This window comes from Aotus nancymaae, unplaced genomic scaffold (genome assembly GCF_030222135.1).
Source record: "Aotus nancymaae isolate 86718 unplaced genomic scaffold, 86718_ANA_hifiasm-v0.15.2.pri h1tg000020l, whole genome shotgun sequence".
NCBI lineage: Eukaryota > Metazoa > Chordata > Mammalia > Primates > Aotidae > Aotus > Aotus nancymaae.
This window is the reverse complement of record NW_026988432.1, coordinates 50,127,936-50,148,454: the sequence shown is the minus strand read 5'-3', so window position 1 is coordinate 50,148,454 and position 20,519 is coordinate 50,127,936. Positions and strand designations below refer to the sequence as shown.

Below are 20,519 nucleotides of genomic sequence, written 5' to 3'. Positions count from 1 at the left end.
TAAGGGTGGGGAGAATGAGGAGGTGCTGTTTAATGGATAGAGTTTCTGTTGTGCAAGGTGGAAATTCTCTGGATGGATGACGGTGATGGTTAGTACAACAATGTGAATGTACTTAAAGCCACTGAACTATATGCTTAAAAATTGTTAAGATGGTAAATATTACATGCATTTTACCACAATTCTAAAAATCATGATGCTGCTCTACTTATAAAAGAGACATAAAGGGCAAGTCATTTATTTGGAATTAATACAAACAACAGAATGTTAATATTTGGGCACAACTATGCCGGAAGACGAGATATGGTGGTGAGAAGCTGGTTATCTCCGGAATCACCATGAATGTGTGTGCTACAAACCCAGTCGGCTGTAAGTGCCTTTCCAGAGAGCAATGCTGCTGTGCACAGGATTTGCCAAATGGTGGTCGACTCAGAAAGTTCTACAGAAAGGAAGGCACAGTTTTGTCTATATGTATATGGTAGTTGCATTTTTTTCTTTAAAATCTTGCAAAATATACATCGTGTTTATTTGTAAAACAAATTGAATTCATAGATAATTCTAAGCAGATTTTTCACCTACAGACTGGGTTGGAAGTGAAAGTTGTGAAGGACACAGGATAAGTTTTTGTGTTTCAAGACTATTCCTTGCATTTGCTGGACATCTCCTATCCCTGGTCCCTGCCCACCAAATCAGTAGCACCCCAAAGTCATTGTGACAACCAAAAGTCCCCCCAAGTTTCTATCAAGCCCCTTCTTGAAAGCCACTGACATGTGCTGGCCATGCTTTGTGCCCCAGGTTCAGGCACCCTCTCAGTGCTGGTCAACTCCTCATTCCACTATGATTTCCTCAGTCTTGGAGCTGATAGTTTGTCTCTTATTGATTATAATTAATAAAAAAAAAAGACTTTTAACAGTGCTGCCTAATTAGCTGAAAACCAAATAATATAGTATCTTAAATAAACACAATCTCCTCTTTTATAAACATACAACTCCTTTTATAAAAGCTGACAAATAAGTGAGCTGATGTCAGATATTTCTTCTAAATATTAGCCCTCCGTGCGCATTGCCATGGGACTCGTGATGCCCTTAGGTAGCACGGTATCCTCCAGCCATTCGAGAAGGATTAACTTACACTCAAAATGGGTCCCAGTTAACACATACTTCTACCGTGGTCTTTTCAAACACACAAAAAGTAATTCTCAGAGTGCAAGGGCTTTGAGGGCAGGTCTTTGAGTGCCTCCCACATAGCTCTGAGCACGGAATGCACTCCAATACATTATCTGTTGAACTGAACTTGTCTGTGTAAAGATATTCATGATAACTACCAACGTTAATTAATCAAAACTCACTAGCTTCAGTCCCTCCAGATAGCATTTTAATGTACTATATTTCACTTTCAAGTATGTCATCTCACAATTGATAAAGAGAAATGTGAGTTGTGGTGAAGATCAAAAGTTTTTGCACAGGTTCTTCTTCCGGTGATTTTTATGATAGATAAAATGAAGAACCTGGAATCTGCAGAGTAATTATGTTTGATAGCTTCACGTCATCATTTATTCATTCCCAGGATAAAACTGTTTCTCCTGGGCCCTACGAGAAACAAGTTTGGCTAGGACAAGCAACCCCCAATTATAGTGATATCTTTGCTGTGGAAAAAAAAATAAAATAAACGTGTAATTAAATTTTGCAGGTGCAACAATCCTGCTACCACGAACCATGCAGGAAATCTGTGAAATTATCCTGAGCAATTTTCTCCAGTGTAATTTGGAAATTAGCCCACCTGGAGACATAAACCCACAATTTCCTCTGCCATTGTCTTATCACATTCATCTTGTCTTAAACGCTGAGCCTCCTGTTGCAGAAAGAAACAGGTTTGAACACCCGAATCTCAGCAATGGAGTAGAATATTTCAGAAGTTTGAATTCCAGACCCATTGACTTTCACGGTGGCTTTAAAAGACCATAAAAACCAACCGAAAGTACTGCAGGGCATAAACTAACCTGCCAGCAAAGCATCGCGAGTGGTGGCAACTCGGATACGCGTGCAGACTTGAAAATGCAGAGCGCCGCGCCAAAGCCTGCGTTCCTGGGAAACCGCACGCAGCGTCTCCCAAGAACTTGGTGTGCGTGCGGGCAGGGCTCGGGAAACAAAGCGTGCGTGCGGGCAGGGCTCGGGAAACAAAGCGAGTTCATGCCAGACTCTGCGACCCCCGGACAGGGCCGTTTCTAACTTTCCTCTCTGTCTCTCCAGGAGTGGAGGGAGGGGCTTGATCCAGACACCAGAACAAAGACAGCCAGGTCAGAAATGGTGTGGTCTGTTTCTGCAAGTCCCGGTCTTTGTGACCCGGGGAAATGGCTTAGCCTCTAGCTTGCCAGCTAGAAAAGAAAAGCCTTTATTTGCTCAAGTGCTTTGGGATCTTCAAAGGAAGACTCTGAACTATTATTCAAATATTTGTACATCATTTAGGCTGTGCTCTTCAGACCTCATTATGATCCCCCAAACTTCCCAGGGAGTTTGGATCACCCAGAAACTTTAGCATGCCATCTTCTCTTCCTCCTCCTGCCATCCCTAAAGCCTCATTGAAAGCACTGATCTTTTGATTATTGGAGCTTCTGAAACAGAGCCAAGGATGAGGCTTTAAGTGTCAACGGCGACAATATTCGGTGTTACCTTGTTATTAGCATGCCTTGCTTGCTTTTTTACTTCATACAGATGCTTACCCATTCCAGACACATGGACGTGTAAGTAAATACATGTACTCACAGAAGAATACACCCCATACATGCCTTGGCACTCCTATGTCCATACTCCTGTGGATAGATAGCATCGCTTCCAGGAAGCTTTGCTAACAAACTGCTCCACTCACTTCAGTAGGGGTAGATGTCCCTTTATAGCCCTCCCCAAGTTCTTACGCACACATCTGTCACAGCACTTTTCACCGTGCCACGTAATTGTGTGTTATTGTTTGTTGTACCATTTGACTACAAATTATTTGAAGACAAAAACTGTATTGTTTATTGCTGTTTCTCCTGTGATTAGTACAATACATAGCTCACGGTAGGAATTCAGTGCATATCTGTTAAATGGATGCATGGATATGGGTGCTCAAATGTGTTCCCATTCATCCACTTCACAAACATATGCTGAATTTCTATCGTATAAAATGTATAAAAATACATTTTAAGGCCGGGCGCGGTGGCTCACGCCTGTAATCCCAGCACTTTGGGAGGCCGAGGCAAGTGGATCGCCTGAGGTCAGGAGTTCGAGACTAGCCTGACTAACATAGCGAAACCTGGTCTCTACTAAAAATACAAAAAATTAGCTGGGTGTGGTGGCAGGTGCCTGTAATCTCAGCTACTCGGGAGGCTGAGGCGGGAGATTCACTTGAACCCAGGAGGCAGAGGTTGCGGTGAGCTGAGATTGCACCATTGCACTCCAGCCTAGGCAACAAGAGTGAGATTCCTTCACACACACAAAAATTATTTTTCATGTATTTTTGCGAGTCTCTTGGCTTCCTTAATTTCTTAATCTTTGCAAGTTGCTTTTAAGCTTTCAAGAGTTAAACATGCTCCTGGTAGCCATTTCAAACAATTCAGAAGTAAATATAGAGGGAAAAAAATGAGTCTTTTAAAATCATTCCTCATCAATCCTACTCCCTTTCTCCAGAGAAAACCACTGTTAAAGCCCTTCTTCACATTTATAAACACATATTTAAATATAACAACAAAACTATTTTTAAAAATGGGGTCATATTTTAGGATTTGTTCTGTCTTGCCATTTCTACTTAATATATAACGTATCTTATTTTATATATGTAGGCTCAGAATATTTATTCATTCAGGTATTCATCTACCTATTTATGTATTCATTATTAAAATGTTCAATGCACTTGTTTAAAAAATTGAACAGTGCAGAAGGTATAAAATGAAAAGTAAACCTGCCTTGGTCCATTATCACTCTTTTCTCATTCCATATTGCAGAGGTAAACACTTGTAACCATCCCTAGTTTTAGTAGTTCTGGTGGTTATCCCCACAACTATGAATCATTTCTTGATTTGTCAACATTAGATAGTATCTGTCAACTCCTTGATAAGTTGAAGAATTTACTGGTTTATATTTAGTTATCTTAGTGTTTACATTAATAACTTTATATCAAATACTATATATTCCATCTTGTCCCATCAACCTTACCTGGAAAATGCCGTACCCTGCTATGTGCTTTGCAGATGTGAGAACACCTACACTCTCCCTCCACTTCTTCAAACTTCTCTCAGCTATACCATCCATCACTGTCAAGGTTTATGATATTTACATCTGGGCTTTAGTAGTTTCCATTTATTCTGTCCAATGCCTCTGCTTTTGGCTTCTAGAAAATTTTTGAGATTTCTTATCTGTTAATGATACCTCCTTTGTTGTTAATGTTTTATGAATCAATTTTTTTCAGAGTGTCTTTGTTATCATTTTGATGGGGCTTAGAGAGGGGGTAGAGATAAACCCAGTTGCTCATTGTGGCATCTTGAACAGGGCTTTCCTTTTCTTTTCAATGTGATTATTTCTTTCAGATAAATTCATGAGTATTACTTAAATTTTTTTTTTTTTTGAGACAAGGTTTTGCTCTGTCATCCAGGCTGGATGCAGTGGCTCAATCATAACTCACTGTAACCTTGAACTCCTGAGCTTAAGGATTCTTCCTCCTTAGCCTGCTGAATAGCTAGGACTATGAGAGTGCAACACTATGCCTGGCTAATTATTTTTAGATTTTTTTTTTTTTTTTTTTTTTTTTTAGAGATGAGGTTTTGCTATGTTGTCCAAACTGGTCTTGAACGCCAGACCTCAAGTGATCCTCCTGCCTCAGCCTCCCAAAGTGCTCGAATTACAAGTGTGGACCACCATGCCTGACTGAGCATTTCTTAATTTTGATCACCCATAAATACAACAGTGTCTGTGATCTGAATTGTGTTGGGAGGAATTTAGGGATTTGGGAAGAAATCAATGAAGATGATTATTTTGGGCCATCGCTGTAACTCACTGAGTATTTTTCTATTTGTCCCATCTTCACCTTGCTTTTTTTTTTTTTCAGGGTGGAGTGCAGTGGTGTAATCTTGGCTCACTGCAACCTCAGCTTTTGGGGTTCAAGCAATCCTCCTGCCTCAGCCTCCTGAGTAGCTGGGACCACAGGCGTGTGCCACCACGCCTGGGTAATTCCACCTTTTCTCTTAGTAAGCAGTAATATTGACATTCTTCTATAAATGTTTTTGCTCTTCCATAAATCACTTTTACAGACTTTGGTAGTATATTGTTGTTTATAAAAGAACTGAACTGCCTTTAATGAAAACATTTTTATACTAAAATTAAAACTCTATCAAGGATTTAAAATTGCTTGTATCACAAACTACTGTCAATATTTGTTCCTATTTCTCTTCCCAAGTGAATAGTAAGTTGCTTGGAGAATTATAAAGAACTTCCAAGGTTGCATCTTATTCATTTTTTTAATAAAATTGTACCTAGCAAATTGTATGCCATGTAGTTGGTGTTCCATTAGGTTTCCTGAACTCAACTGAACCAACCTTGGCCATACCTGTGGATTCTCCATTGCAGACTCCGGGCTCTAAGCCATGGGAATAGTATGACTTTACCCATTTCTTCCCTAGGTGACTGCATGAAGGAGCCCTTGACATGCCTGTGAAACTCCCTTTTAATGATAATTATATATGACCTCTCTTTCCCTCCTGTACGCCAATATTAAATGCACCAGGGAAACTGATTTCAATTACAGTGGATGTCTTACCCCTTCCGGTTGATCAAATTACACATCCACACTTCCGTGGAGGTTATCCAGTGTAATTCTTAGTACTGGGGAGCGTGAACAGGGTACCAATTACTTAAGAAGTGCTCATTAGGAATTAGAAAGCAAATATAATTACCACATGCCGATTGCTTAGGAAATAGGAAGGCTTCTCAACAAAGCCAGGCTTATTTTACGTGTCCCATATAGTTCCTACAGGATGTGTTTTTACCTGTTGTTTTTTTTTTTTCAGTCCACCAAATACTGGATGCATATACAAGATGAAGACTTAAGAAATAGGAAATGTACAGACTGCAAACTCCTTAATTGTCTCACTCCACTGTATCTCCAGCTGGTGCTCTAAACATACTTACTAGATCTTTCTAATATCTATAGTAGAAAATAAGTTAATTTTACACAGTGTGAGCTTTTTCTCACCCTCACACACACAAAGCATCCAAAGTTTTGAATGTTCAGGTAGCTGTCCAGTTAGTGTTGTCTTACACACTTGGGAATCAAACGTATTTGGTGATTGGTTAATTGCTTTATTTTATGCATGACCTTAGGAACAAATTAAATTAAATAACAATTTTGCAGATGACTACAGAGGAAACGAAAGTTACAGGTTTTTTCAATAATTGTCATCTGGTGAGTTCCACCTGGTTTAGATAAAGTTAATGTAGGGATTTCTGTGCTGCTTCCCCTAAGAGGCTTAATTTCCTTCTTAGAATTTAGTTGTGTTCTCTTAAAGTATAAGTCTTACATAGAAATAGTTTGAGAAAAAGTCAGATTTTCCATAAATTACATACAAAACCCCGGAAGTTATTTCCCATCATCAATTTTTCCTATTTTCATTTCTTGTTAGCATGCAGAAATATTTAATAATGAAGAAATAGTCCATAAGTGGCCAAGCCGCAGCCTGGGAACGGTAAGTGGCACTTAAGAAGGTTTTTATTTTGACTGTAGCTAGAAGGGAGAAACTAAAGCCATTTCTTCAGCTGGGCACCCTCTCTTGGTGCTTAGGTCTCCCATACATTGGAAGGAGCCCCGTTTATCCTTTGAGTCACAAAGGAAGAATAGGATGATGAAACTGTGAGCTACCCCCATTTTTGCCTCATCTCCTCTATCTACTTAGCTATGTGGAGAAGTTGGCCAATGGTAACCTAGTCCTTGAGGATTCTCTCGGAAGCGGTACGTTCCATTTTTAGTAAGGCTTTCCATGTTTCTGAGAGTTCAGGCTCCACCTGCCCAAGTGGGTGACTTAGAAAGAGAGGTGATTCATTGAGTCAGCAAATATCTATTGAGCACCCACCCTATGCCAACCCTCGTTCCAGACTCAGGCTAGGCAATGAGTAAGGCAAAGGTCTTGCTCGCTTCTGGCTGGGGAGACAGACAAGAATCACACAAATGCATAATGTGATGTCAGGTGTTCTGAGTGCAGCGACAACAAGGACAGTAGGGTCAGTGGATACTGAGTGATGGGCAGAAGGCGCTGAGCAGTGGGCGTGGCTTGCATCTAGTAAGGGAGCTTAGGACACTCAGTGTGATATTGGAGCTCAGTGTGGTTCCCTGGTGAACCTGGCACCTTTATCATTCAGTCAGATCTAAATTCTGATAAGGACAGGGCACACTCTCTTTACCAACACAGCTGGGCAAGCAGCTCTCGGCCTGCCTTAGTGTGGAGCCCAAGTATGTGATTTTTTATTAGTATTGTTATCACCTCTGTCGGCCTTGGCAGTGAAGTTCCCATTGTTTCTAAATCTGATTTTAAAAGAAGCCACAGAAACTCACATACTAGAGGATACAGGGAGGCAATGTGGCAAAATGGCTTAGAGCAGGGGTCAGCATACCATGGCCTGAAGCTAATCCAGCCCACCATCTATTTTTCTAGGGCCCATGGGTCAAGGATGTATTGTATTTTACATTTTTTAATGGCTGGCCAAAAATAAATGAATAAACACATAAATAAATAGAATATTTTGTGACATGAAAATTTTATAAAATCCAAATTTTAGTGTTAATACATAAAGTTTTACTGGAACACAGCCATGCTCAGTTTGAACATGTAGTCTTGGCTGTCTCGTACTGAGATAGCAGAGTTAATAGTGGTGATGAGATTGGATGGCCCACACAGCCTAAACTATTTATGATTGGCCCCTGGCTAATAGTATGGCTTGTATTCAGCAAGGAACTGGGTATAACATTTTGGCATGTGCTGGAAAAATATACTATACAAGTATGAAAAGTAATTAGATTTCCATATGGATGATGTCTGTGATAAGTAAAACAAACAAAAACAATTTGAGTGTAATACGTTTGACTTCTCTAAATATCCCACTAGGACATCAGTTCCGTAAGTGCAACCTTGGGTCTGTTTTGTACACTTTTTTGTTTTTAGAGATGGGGTCTCACTCTGTTTCCCAGGCTATTGTGCAGTGGTGTGATCATGGCTCACTGTAGCCTCGACCTTCCAGGCTCAAGCAATCCTTCCACCTCAGCCTCCATAGTATTACTGGGAGGGTGGGACTATAGGCACACACCATCATACCTGGCTAATTTTTAAACTTTTTTGATACATGAGATGGTATTATGTTGCCCAGGCTGATCTCAAACTCCTGGACTCAAGAGATCCTCTTGTCTCAGCCTTCCAAAGTGCCAGGATTACAGGTGTGAGCCACCACACCCGGCCTTTGTTCACTGTTATATCCCCAGTATCTAGAACCTTGTGTCCCCTGGTATAGTCTCAATGAATATTTGCTGAGCTGGACACAGTGGTACATACCTGTAGTCCCAGCTACTGGGGAAGCTGAGGCGGGAGGATTTCTTGGGTGCAGGAGTTCAAGGCCAGCAAGACCTCATCTCTAGATAAATAAATACATACATATTTGTTGAATGAATGAATATAACATAACACCTAGGGAGCTATATATATAAAATATTTACAAATTTGATTTCATAAAAATTTAAAAGATAAAACAATATAATTTTTACATGGCCAAAACCATTATAAGTAAACTTGGCCAACTAATGATAAACTTTAAAAAAGTATCAAGGGTCTATTCCTTAATGAACTCCTACAAATCAATAAGATCAACAACCCTATAGAAAAGTGTGCAAATATTCATTCCTGTAATCTCATCACTTCGAGAGGCTGAGGTGGGTAGATTGTGTGAGCTCAAGAGTTCAAGACCAGCCTGGGCAACATGGTGAAACCCTATCTCTACCACACACACACACAAAAATTAGCCAGGCGTGTTGGTGTGCACCTATGGTCTCAGCTTCTTGGGAGGCTGAGGTGGGAGGACCACTTGAGCCTAGAAGGCGGAGGTTGCAGGTAAGCCAAGACCATGCCACTGCACTCCAACCTGAGTGAGACCCCCTCAAAAAAAAAAAAGTGAGCAAATAATAACAGGCAATACATAGAAAGTAACTGCAAATGGCTCCTTAAACCTATTTAAACATGACCAAGCTCACTCATAAGAGAAAAGCAAATTAAACTAAATGAGGTGCTGTTTTTCTACTTCTCAGCTTACGAGAACACAATGTACTAGTGAAATTGTAAACTGGCAGAACTTTCTAGGGAGTACAGTTTGGCAATATCTAACCAAAATTTAAAGAGCATATACTCTTTGATCTGATTATTCTAATTTCAGAAAGTTATCCTATAGAAATACATTTGAAATGACACAATTGCATGAGACATTGCTTCCAATCCCAAAATGTGGTAAATAATTTAAATGTCCATCAATAGGTGAAATAAATTAATGTGCAGCCTGCAAGATACCATGCAGCTCTAGAAAAGAAAGAGGCAGCTTTTCATGTATAAATATGGAAGGATCTCCAATGTATGTTAAGTATGAAAAAATATAATGTGCAAGTATAGAATAATACCATTTGTTTTAAAAAAGATTTATATGGAGTTCTTTGCATAGACTATCTTTAGAAAAATTACAGAAGAAACTGGTAGTAGTGGTTGTCTTTGAGAAGGATAACTTTTACAAATATAATTAATATTGAAATATAAACATATGAATTCAATTTAGAGAAAACAATGAGTATAAATAGAAAAATCTGAAAGAATATCAACAAAATTACAAGGAATTTTCACTTTTAAGTTGTATATTTCTGTAATGTTAAATAATAGGTAGATGGTAATTTTTAAAAAGTATGATGGAGATAAAAGACCAAAAGTAGGCTGGTGCAGTGGCTCACACCTGTAATCCCAGCACTTTGGAAGGCCGAAGCAGGTGGATCATCTGAAATCAGGAGTTCCAGACCAGCCTGACCAACATGGTGAAACCCTGTGTCTACTAAAAATACAAAAATTAGCTGACTGTGGTGACGGGAGCCTGTAATCCCAGCTATTTAGGAGGCTGAAGCAAGAGAATCGCTTGAATCCGGGAGGAGGAGGTTGCAGTGAGTTGAGATCATATAATTGCACTCCAACCTGGGCGACAGAGCAAGACTCCGACTCAAAAAAAAAAAAAAAAAAAGGAAAAGTTAGCATGAGCTTTCATTCAGAGATATGGGTAATAGGACTTACTATGACAGCTACTAAAACTACCAAATCATTTAACAAATGTAATCTGGCTTCATGTGTGACATTACTCTATGCAAATGATACTATTTTATGTACTCTGTTTCACCTTATAAGAATTCAAAAGCACTTGGCCATACATAAGTTCCATTAAAGTGGATAAAAGTTTATTTCATCTGATGCTGCTATCATCTAAATCTTTATAGCACAACAAAAATACAATGAGATCACTAATGAGTTATTTCAGCTATTGTTTTGATTACATATATTAACAGGTGTTTTAGGAAATTTAAAAATATCATTTCTGCTTAAGAAAAGCTGTCCAACTTCTCTGTCTAACAAAACACAAAATCAGCTCCTAAGGATGCTGGAGGAAGATCATGACACTCTCTGTAATGGCAGCTATTTTCTTTTAAGCACAGGACAGCCACCCAGTTTCTCTGTAAATGAATGCCAGACATTTCTCGATTTTGAGTTGCGCCCATTGTTTTGCATCCTCAAGTTAACATCAGTCCACAGAATAAGACATAAATCCTGTATAGTGGCCTGTCTTTGTATTTTCCAGAATCCGTTTGGGTTTTGCACCAGCCCAGAAGGTTTGTGTATTTGAAGTCATTTCTTATATGAAAGACCAGGGTTCTGAGGCAATATTGGGATTGGAGTGAGGGCTTTGATGGCTCATCAGGTGTGCTGGGAATATCCAGAGCAGACATTTCTTGGTGTGGATCCACCATGTTGTCCATATAGTAGCCACTAGCCATGAAATGTTGCAGGACAAATTGAGATGTTCTGAAAGTATCAAATACAGACTGGTGAAGATTGGGGGAAAAAAAGGTAAAATATCTCACTAATCATGTTTTATATTGATTACATGTTGAAAATAATTTTTTGATGTACTGGGTTAAACAAAATATATTAATAAAATTAATTTCATCGGTTTCTTTTAACCTGTTTTTATGTGGCCGCTAGAAAATTTAGAACTATATATGTAATTTGCATTATATTTTTGTTAGCGCTAAGTTAGGGGATTTCCTATTCATTAGCTCTTTCAGTCATTCATTCAACAACTATTTATGAGGTGATTACTATGTGCCAGGCATTGAGCTGGGTCCAGGAGGTATCATGACGAATGAGGCACCTCCCTGCCTTTACGGGGCTTTCATTTTAGTGCAGGAGGAAGATGAGAAGTGCTGAGACAGGTATTCACAGGGTGTTTTGTGAGTTCACAGAAGGGGGCTCCTGACCGCAGGGTGTGATGATGGAGGCTGAGGCAGGGAAGGGTTCCTAGAGTAGGTAAAGTATAAACTGAGTGCTGAAAATGGGCAGGAGTTAACTGCATCAGGAGAAAAAGGAATACGAGGGGAAGGTGTTGGCAGGTGTGGATAGCGGCATGTATAAGACTCAGAGGCAGAGAGACGGCAGCTCCCTGTAGGAGGAGCATATAGTCTGCTGGAGTGTGGGGGTGAACTGAGGGACCGTGGAGGTGGCAGGTCTAGATGGCAAGGAGCCCTCCTTCTAGGTGTCTCCTGCTTCTGACTTTGGGTGACACGTCATGAGCATTCCAGGCCACCCTTGCCCTGGTCTGATGCTGCCCCCTGATACCAGGCTGGAGCTTGCTTTTGGGAGCCAAAGAGAAAAGTGAACTTAGCTGGACCCCTAACTGCCCCCCTGTTTAGCCAGGACCTCCGTCTGTCGGGAAGGTACATTCCTTGTTCATTTCGGCCACCAGCATACTTTTGGTAACCAATATCTTTTAACAAACACATTTTCAATTATGGAAAGATCATTATCTGTCTATACTGGTAATATACTTAAGGCCTAAAGTTACCATCCAAATGGAATTCTCTATCTGTACAAAGAATTCAGAGTTTGACTAAGGCATTGTGATAAATACTAGAGTCAGAAGTTTTTGTTCAACTATTTAATGAGCGATTTTAAACAAGGTAATTAACATGCAGGGGCCTCTGTTCATTTTTAATGAGAGGTTTCAACTCAGTGATCTCTAGTTTTCTTTTAGTTTTAACTTTCACAGAGTCTGGTAAATGGTGTGCACACTAATAAAGAATTATGTAACTAGGAAAAGGCCAGATACAATACCAAGACGGCAAAAATGGGAAAATGGGATTTCATTCAGTTTAACCATCCAAGTCAGAGAACTAATTATATATTTTGCCATTACTATTCAAAGTCTCATATTTTATTGAATTATGCTGTGTGACGCATCTAATTTTTTTAAAAAACAAAATTGGCAAAATGAGAATAATAAGCACCCTTTGGACAGATTTTCCCTGATAATAATTTTTAAATCTCCCTAATATGATTAACTATAGTCAAAACTTAAAAAGTACATACATAGCGAGACCCTGTCTCTATTCAAAACAAAACAAAACAGATTCGTTGGGCATGGTGGTGCATTCCTGAAGTCCTAGCTACTTGTCAGGCTTGAACCCAGGAGTTCAAGGCTGCAGTGAGCTAGGATTGGGCCTCTGCTCTCCAGCCTGGGCCATGGAGGAAGACCCTGTCTCTTAAAAAATAAAAATAAAAAACAAACAAACAAAACAAACCAAGCAAGCTTTGTTTTACTGTATTTCGCTTTACTGCATTTCAGAGATACTGCATTTACTACAAATTGAAGGTTTGTGGCAACCCTGCGTCGAGCAAATCAATCAGCGCCATTTCCCCAACAGCATGTGCTCACTTTGTATCTTTGCATCATGTTTTGGTAATTTGCACAATTCTTCAAACTTTTTATTATTATTATATCTGTAATGGTGATCTGTGGTCAATGACTTGATATCGCTATTGCCATTGTTTTGAGGTGCCATGAACTGCACCCATATTACACAATGAATTTAATCAATAGGCGTTGCATGTGTTCTGACTGCTCCACTGACAACCTGTTCCTCAGTCTCCCTTCCTCTCCTCAGGCCTCCTATTCCCTGAAACATAACAATATTGAAAGTAGCCAGTTAATAACCCTACAATGGTCTCTAAATGCTCAAGTAAAAGGAAGAGTTGCAAGTCTGAATTAAAAACTCGAAATGATTAAGCTTAGCGAGGAAGGCATGTTGAAGGCTGAACTAGGTGGAAAGCTAAGCCTTTTGCACAAGTTATCCAAGCTGTGAATGCAATGGAAAAGATTTTGAAGAAAATTAAAAGTGCTACTCCAGTGAACACACAAATAACAAGAAAGCAAAACAGCCTTATAAGGAGAAAGTTTGAGTGGTCTCGATGGAAGACCAAACCAGCCACAACATTCCCATAAGCCAAAGCCTAATCCAAAGCAGGGCCCTAACTTTTTTCAATTCTATGAAGGCTGAGAGGGTGAGGAAGCTGTTGAGGAAAAGCAGGAAGCTTGCAGAGGCTGTTGGTTCATGAGGTTTAAGGAAGGAAACCATATGCATAACATAGCAGTGCAAGATAAAGCAGCAAGTGCTGATGGAGAAGCTGCAGCAAGTTATCCAGAAGCTCTAGCAAGCTCTAGTTCTTCAATAAAGGTGGTTACACTAAACAACAGATTTTCAATGTAGATGAAACAGCTTTCTATTAGAAGCAGACACCATCTAGGACTTTCATAGGTAGAGAGAAGTCACTGCCTGCCTTTAAGGGACAGGCTGATTGTCTTGTTAGGGGCTAAGGCAGCTGGTGACTTTAAGTGGAAGTCAGTGCTCATTTATAACCCTGAAAATTGTAGGGCCCTTAAGAATTATGCTAAATCTACTCTGCCTGTGCTGCCAATGAAAAACAAAGCCTGGATAAAAGCACATCTATTGGCCGGGCGTGGTGGCTCAATCCTGTAATTTCAGCACTTTGAGAGGCTGAGGTGTGTGGATCACCTGAGGTCAGGAGTTCGAGACCAGTCTAGCCAACATGGTGAAACCCCATCTCTTAAAAAAAAAAGCACATCTATTTACAGCAAGGTTTACTGAATATTTTAAGCTCTCTGTTGAGACCTACTACTCAGAAGAAAGATTCCTTTCAAAATATTACTGCTCATTGACAATATACCTAATACCCAGGAAGGCCGAGGGAGATATACAAAGGAGAGACTGATGTTGTTTTCGTGTCTGCTAACATAACACCCATTCTGTAGCCCATGGATCAAGTAGTAATTTTGAGTCTTATTATTTAAGAAATCCATTTCATAATGCTATAGCAGCCATAGATGATGTGATTCCTCTGATGGATCTGGGCAAAGTAACCTGAAAATATTTTGGAAAGGATTCACCATTTAGATGCCATTAAGAACATTTATGATTCATGAGAGAAGGTAAAAATTATCAATATTAACAGGAGTTTGGAAAAAGGTGATTCCTACCCTCATAAATGACTTTCAGGGATTCAAGACATCAAGACATCAGTGGAGGAAGTAATTGAAGATATAGTGGAAATAGCAAGAGAACTAGAATTAGAAGTGGATCCTGAAGATGTGACTGCACTGCTGCAATCTCATGATAAAACTTTAACAGATGTGGAGTTGTTTCTTTTAAATGAGAAAATCAAGTGGTTTCTTGAGGTGGAATCTACTCCTAGGGAAGATGCTATGATCATTGCTTAAATAATAACAAAGGATTTAGAAGATGACATAAACTTAGTTGTTAAAGCAGCACCAGGGTATGAAACAACTGACTCCAATTTTTTTTTCTTTGAGATGGAGTTTTGCTTTTGTTGTCCAGGCTAGAGTGCAATGGTGTGATCTCAGCTCACTGCAATTTTCACCTCCTCAGTTCAAGCGATTCTCCTGCCTCAGCCTCTCGAGTAGCTGGGATTACAGTCGCCTGCCACCACACCCAGCCATTTTTCTTTTTTTTGTATTTTTAATAGAGATGGGGTTTCACCATGTTGTCAGGGTGGTCTTGAACTACTGATCTCAGGTTACCCACCTGCCTCAGCCTCCCCAAGTGCTGGGATTACAGGCGTGAGCCACTGCGCCCAGTCTGTGGGTAAAATGCCATCAAACAGCTTTGCATGCTACAGAGAAACCTTTCATAAAAGGAAGAGTCAATCAATATGGCAAAATTCATACTTGTCTTAATTTAAGAAATTGTGACTGGGTATGGTGGTGTGCACCCGTAATCCCAGCACTTTGGGAAGCCAAGGCCAGAGGATGACTTGAACCCATAAATTCAAGGTTGCAGTGGGTGATGATGGTGCCAGCCTGGGCAACAGTGTAAGATTTGTCAAAAGAAAGAAGGAAAGAAACAGAGAGAGGAAGACAGAAAGAGGAGGGGAAGGGAGGGAGGGAAAGAGAGAAAGGAAGGAAGAAAGGGAGGAAGAAACAAAGGAAGGAAAAGGAAAGAAAGAAAGAGTGTGAGAGAAAAAGAGGGAGAGAAAGAAAGAAGGAAGGAAAGAAAGAAAAAGAGAGAAAGAAAGAAAAGAGAAAGAAAAAGAAAGAGAAATCGCCACAGCCACCCCAACCTTCAGCAGCCACCATCCTGACCAGTCAGTAGCTGTCAACATTGAGGCAAGACCCTCCACAGCAAAATATGATGACTTGCTAAAGGCTCAGATGAACATTAGCATTTTTAGCAATAAAGTATTTTAAATTAAGGAATGTACTTTTTTTTGACATCATGCTATTGCACACTTAATAGACTACAGTGTAATGTAAATATAACTCTTAATTCACTAGGAAACCAAAACATTCATGTGACTCACTTTATTGTGTTGGTCTGGAACTGAACCCTTTGAGGGCATCTCTGGACTAAATGTCAATAAAAGTGTGTTATAAAAATATAAAATAAGCGAATCAATCTAGCACAGTTCTGATACAATAGATTTTCCAGTATCCTTGGAGCATTTTCTAGCAGCCATCACAGAGTGTTTGTGTGGAATGTTCTAGATTCCACTGTGGAATATAGAGCACTGTGCTGAGAAATACTAAAACAGCATAGTAGAGAGCAGTAGTTCTCAAACTTTTTGGTCTTAGGATGCCTTTACATTGGTAGAAGTTATTGAAGACCCCCCAAAAGCTGTCATGGGTTGTATCTATCAATATTTATCATCTAAGAAATTAAAATTGAGAAAATACAATATTTATTTTTAAATTCATTTAAAAATAATCAAACAATTACATGTCAGGATACACAACATACTGTAATGAAAACTGCCTATATTTTTTAAAACAAAAGATTTAGTGAGAAGTGTGTGCAAATCTCTTTAATGTGTGGCTTAAGGGGCGACAGTTAGATTCTCATATCCACTTCTGTGTTCAACCTGTTGCCATATCACGTGTCGTGTGACCATGTGACCTCTGGAAAACTCCACTGTACAACTGTGGGAGAATGAGAGTCAAAGAGACAAATGATAGCTTAGTATCATTGTGAAAATAGTTTTGACTATCACAGACTCCCTGGATAGTTTTTTTAGGAACCCCAGGGGTCCCTGGACCACACTGTGAGAACCTCTGGAATACAGATTAGCTGAAAAGAATTTGTACTCTGTGGAAAACAAAGTTTGAATACAGGAGTTTATCAATAAGTATGGAATAGTGACAATTCTGCAGAGTAATAAAGAGTTGGGTGCAGCTTTGAACGGTGGCAATTGCCCAGGTAGCAGTTGCCATTAGAAGCAAGGTAACCGATGTGTGCAACACCTATCATCAGGGGCCCAGAAGGCATTTTCTTGGAGGCTGGGCTGTGAAAGAAGCACAGTACAGAGAAAGAGAAGCAGACTTGGGAGGAACTTTAGGTTATCTGGAGTTTGCATGAGATGGGAGACAGTTTGCAGAGCCGAGAGGTTCTGGAAGGTTCCTGATACCCCACTGGAGAGATCATCCAATCCATTGCTTTTCACACTTTCTAAAAGGAGCAGAACTTCTTTTTCAAAAGAACCTAACACAAAGCCCTAATATATAGAGAAGTGTGTTGCTTTGGTTGAAGCAGGGAAGGGGTCTGTGTGGCCTGGCTTACTGAAGCGTGAACTCAGATCCCTAAGCTCCCAGGAAGAGTGGAGGAAAACCACTGATCTAACTGTAAACAATTAGCAGAGCAGGAATAAATCCTCTCTAAGGTTCCCCCTCCTAGGCCTATGTGTGTGAGGATGGAGGATATGAAGGGAGATACCTGCATGAGGCCACCACATAATTAGAGGCTTTGTCTAGACCTGTGGCTATGGGATAAGACTTGGGGGATGACAGGATGGTAATATGAATATGAGGGCAACAGAGAGATAAGACTCAGGCCTGTGACTCAGATTTTCAGTCTTGGACCTTGGGTTGGCCATTGGCCACATGAAGACGTTAGAAAGACTGAAGAATGAATAACAACGTTAATTGAGCATTTATCATATGCAAGGCATTCAGTTAAGCACTTTCCACAGATGATCTTGTTTCATCCTCATGAAACCTCTGTGAGATTTTATGACTTTCCACATTTCATGGAACCAGAATTCGAGAAATTAAGTAACTGGAGCAAAGGGGCATAGGTCCCAGTGGTCAAGCCACGCTTTCTGAAATTCTCAATATAAAACCAGTTATATAAAGTCTTTCAGACTTTAAATAAACTTGAAAAGGGCTACCAAAGGCATCACAACAATGCTTTCAAAGCGTGTTGGCCAGTGCGGTAGTTACCGTCAATGGCCTAGCCGTTGGTCACTCTCCTTTCTTTCTTGCTAACAGAACCCCGCCTTTATTCAGGTATCTGGTGGCTGTGTGTGTCATGGAAGGTTAGAGCCCTCCCTCACCCCAGTGGGTCAACCTTGACTGGTGTAAGTGCAGCAGGTTGATTCGATCCCCTGCCAGAAATGAGCACACAAGGCAATTCTGGCTAGTGAGACAGAAAGAGAAGTTTACTGGGAGACTGTTACTATATGTGCCTGCTGTTAAAGGGATGCATGGGAAGAAACGGCATCTTCTCTGACTTCATGAAGTCATAACCACATGTGATACCCAGATTATCGGCAGCCACCTTGTGAGCACGAGGGGAGTCTATCTGAGAAGGCAGAACTGAAAGGCAATGCTTCTGTTGTTAAGTTGATGAATTAGTGAATCCTGGAATAGCCCTGTCTCTATACTTCAAAAGTGAATGCATTTGTATTTTACTTTTTTGAGAGAGAGTCTCACTGTGTCACCCAGGCTGGAGTACAGTGACATGATCTCAGTTCACTGCAACCTCTGCCTCCTGGGTTCAAGTAATTCTCTTGCCTCAGCTTTCTGAGTAGCTGGGGTTACAGGCATGTGGCACCACACCTAGCTCTTTTTTTTTTTTTTTTTTTTTCATTTTTAGTAGAGATGGGGTTTCACCTTCTTGGCCAGGCTGGTCGCAAACTCCTGACCTCAAATGATATGATTCGCCTGCCTTTGCCTCCCAAAGTGCTGGGATTACAGGCATGAGCCACTGTGCATGAATGCATTTTTCTTATTTATTAGAAAAGTATTAGACCATTTTTGAGTCTCTTATTATTAGTGGCCCAAAGCATCTTAAGCAAATTATTACTTACGTTGCTCTATCTATTTAGAAAGGCAGCGGATCAAGTAACACCTTAAAACCCATGGTTGTTTTCTTTTCGCAAGACTTCTCTTAGAAATTATAAACTTAACCAGGCCTTCTTTTCTGCTCGTCTGGTAGTTTTACCTGCTGAAACATGAATAGCTATCTGCAGAGCAATGTTAAAAGGTTACATGCTGCAGCTGCAAATAGTCACTTATTTAGGCTATTGTTTATGTTCCATTATGGGTGAAAACTGCCTATATGCATTTTTGGTATTTCTAACTCCAGAAATCGGGATGCATTACACACATAAAGTGTAACATTTTAACCTGTGTTCAGTAGATTCTGGCTAGGTCCCACATTGTATCTCTTACAGGGACTAATTTTAAGTAAAAACCAATGATTTTTTCTAAAGGTTTCCATGTCTAATAGTCCTGATGGTTAAACTCCAAATCATAGCTGCTTTGTTTGACACACCAGGAATGCTTATTATTTATTATATACACTCAGGGGAATATGAAGATTGATAATGTATATGAAAATCACTGATTTTTTTTCTGCAATTGAGTCAAGTCTTGCTCTGTTGCTCAGGCTGGAGTACAGTGGTGCCATTATGGTCTGAACTCCTGGCTTCAAGCCATCCTCCTGCCTCAGCCTCCCACACAGCTGATACTACAAGTGTGTGCCACCACACCAGCTAATTATTATTATTTTTTCCATAGAGACAGGGTCTCACTTTTTTGTCCAGGTTGATCTCAAACTCCTGGCTCCAAGCCTTGGCCTACCAAAGCCTACTCCTGCCTTGGCCTACCAAACCCTCGGGATGACAGGCATGTGCTACCATGCAGGGCCTGAAAATACTTTAAATAACTAAATTCTTTTCAATCTCCTTTACCAGTCTTTTAAGGATAATTTCATCCTTTCAGGAAGGGTGACCGAGGATAAAAGATAAAGCATATTGTTCAAGGTCTCCCAACTAATAATAATGACAATAATAAAAAGGCCCTCAGCTGGGATTAAACCACAAGTCCATCTTCCTACAGAGCCACATCCCAAATTCTGTTCAAGGTGTGGGGATTTCCCTAAGGCCTCACCATGACCACCTTCCTGCAGAAATTGCAGTACATAGTAAACTGCTCAAAAGGCGTGCAGAAGGAGAGGGTAGAAGCAACAGACCTCCATACTCGACATAGACAGAGTAAGCTGTACAAATTCTCTAGTTACCGTTAAGTCCTGTCTAAGGCAATCAAATAAAAATCTTGGGACACTGAATGATCTAATCTGAACCACTGAACTTTATATTCCTCTTAGTATGTATAATAAATAAATAATTAGCACTCCTGGTGTGTCAAACCAACCAGCCATGAATTGGAGTTTATGGTCAGGACTGTTAGACATGGAAACATTTTTTTAAAATAGTTTTTGTGTAAAATTAGTCCCTGTAAGAGATACAATGTGGGACCTAGCCAGAATCTACTGAACACATGATACAACACTATTTTTAACATTAGAGCATAAAATCACACACTTTCTAAGTAACTATAACTATTAGTTACTTTGTTAGCCTAGTAACAACTTCTGACACCGGGGCATATTCATGAAAGCCTTTACCATGTGTAATAATGGCTCACACAGAGCCTTCATCACTACATGGTAGGAGTACAAATTATGAGAATTACGGTCTCAGTCCCCATCTCTTAAGAGCAGAATTGTCTTAAAACCCATCCTTGAAAAAAAGATTTCTTATAATAAAAAAACTTAGAAACAGTTTT

At 40.0% G+C, this 20,519-nt stretch overlaps 1 protein-coding gene across 2 annotated transcripts in view; it reads right to left on the bottom strand.

The window, feature by feature from the left end:
- The window catches only part of KCTD1 (potassium channel tetramerization domain containing 1), a 208,193-nt gene that overhangs the window by 126,457 nt on the left and 61,217 nt on the right, over positions 1–20,519 (bottom strand). Inside the window, exon 2 of one of the 2 annotated variants that reach the window (XM_064379322.1) lies at positions 8,564–8,642. The exons of the other annotated variant lie outside the window; for it this stretch is intronic. The gene's annotated coding sequence lies outside the window, so the exon portion shown is untranslated. The remainder of the gene's footprint in view (positions 1–8,563; positions 8,643–20,519) is intronic. 2 annotated transcript variants of the gene reach the window in all.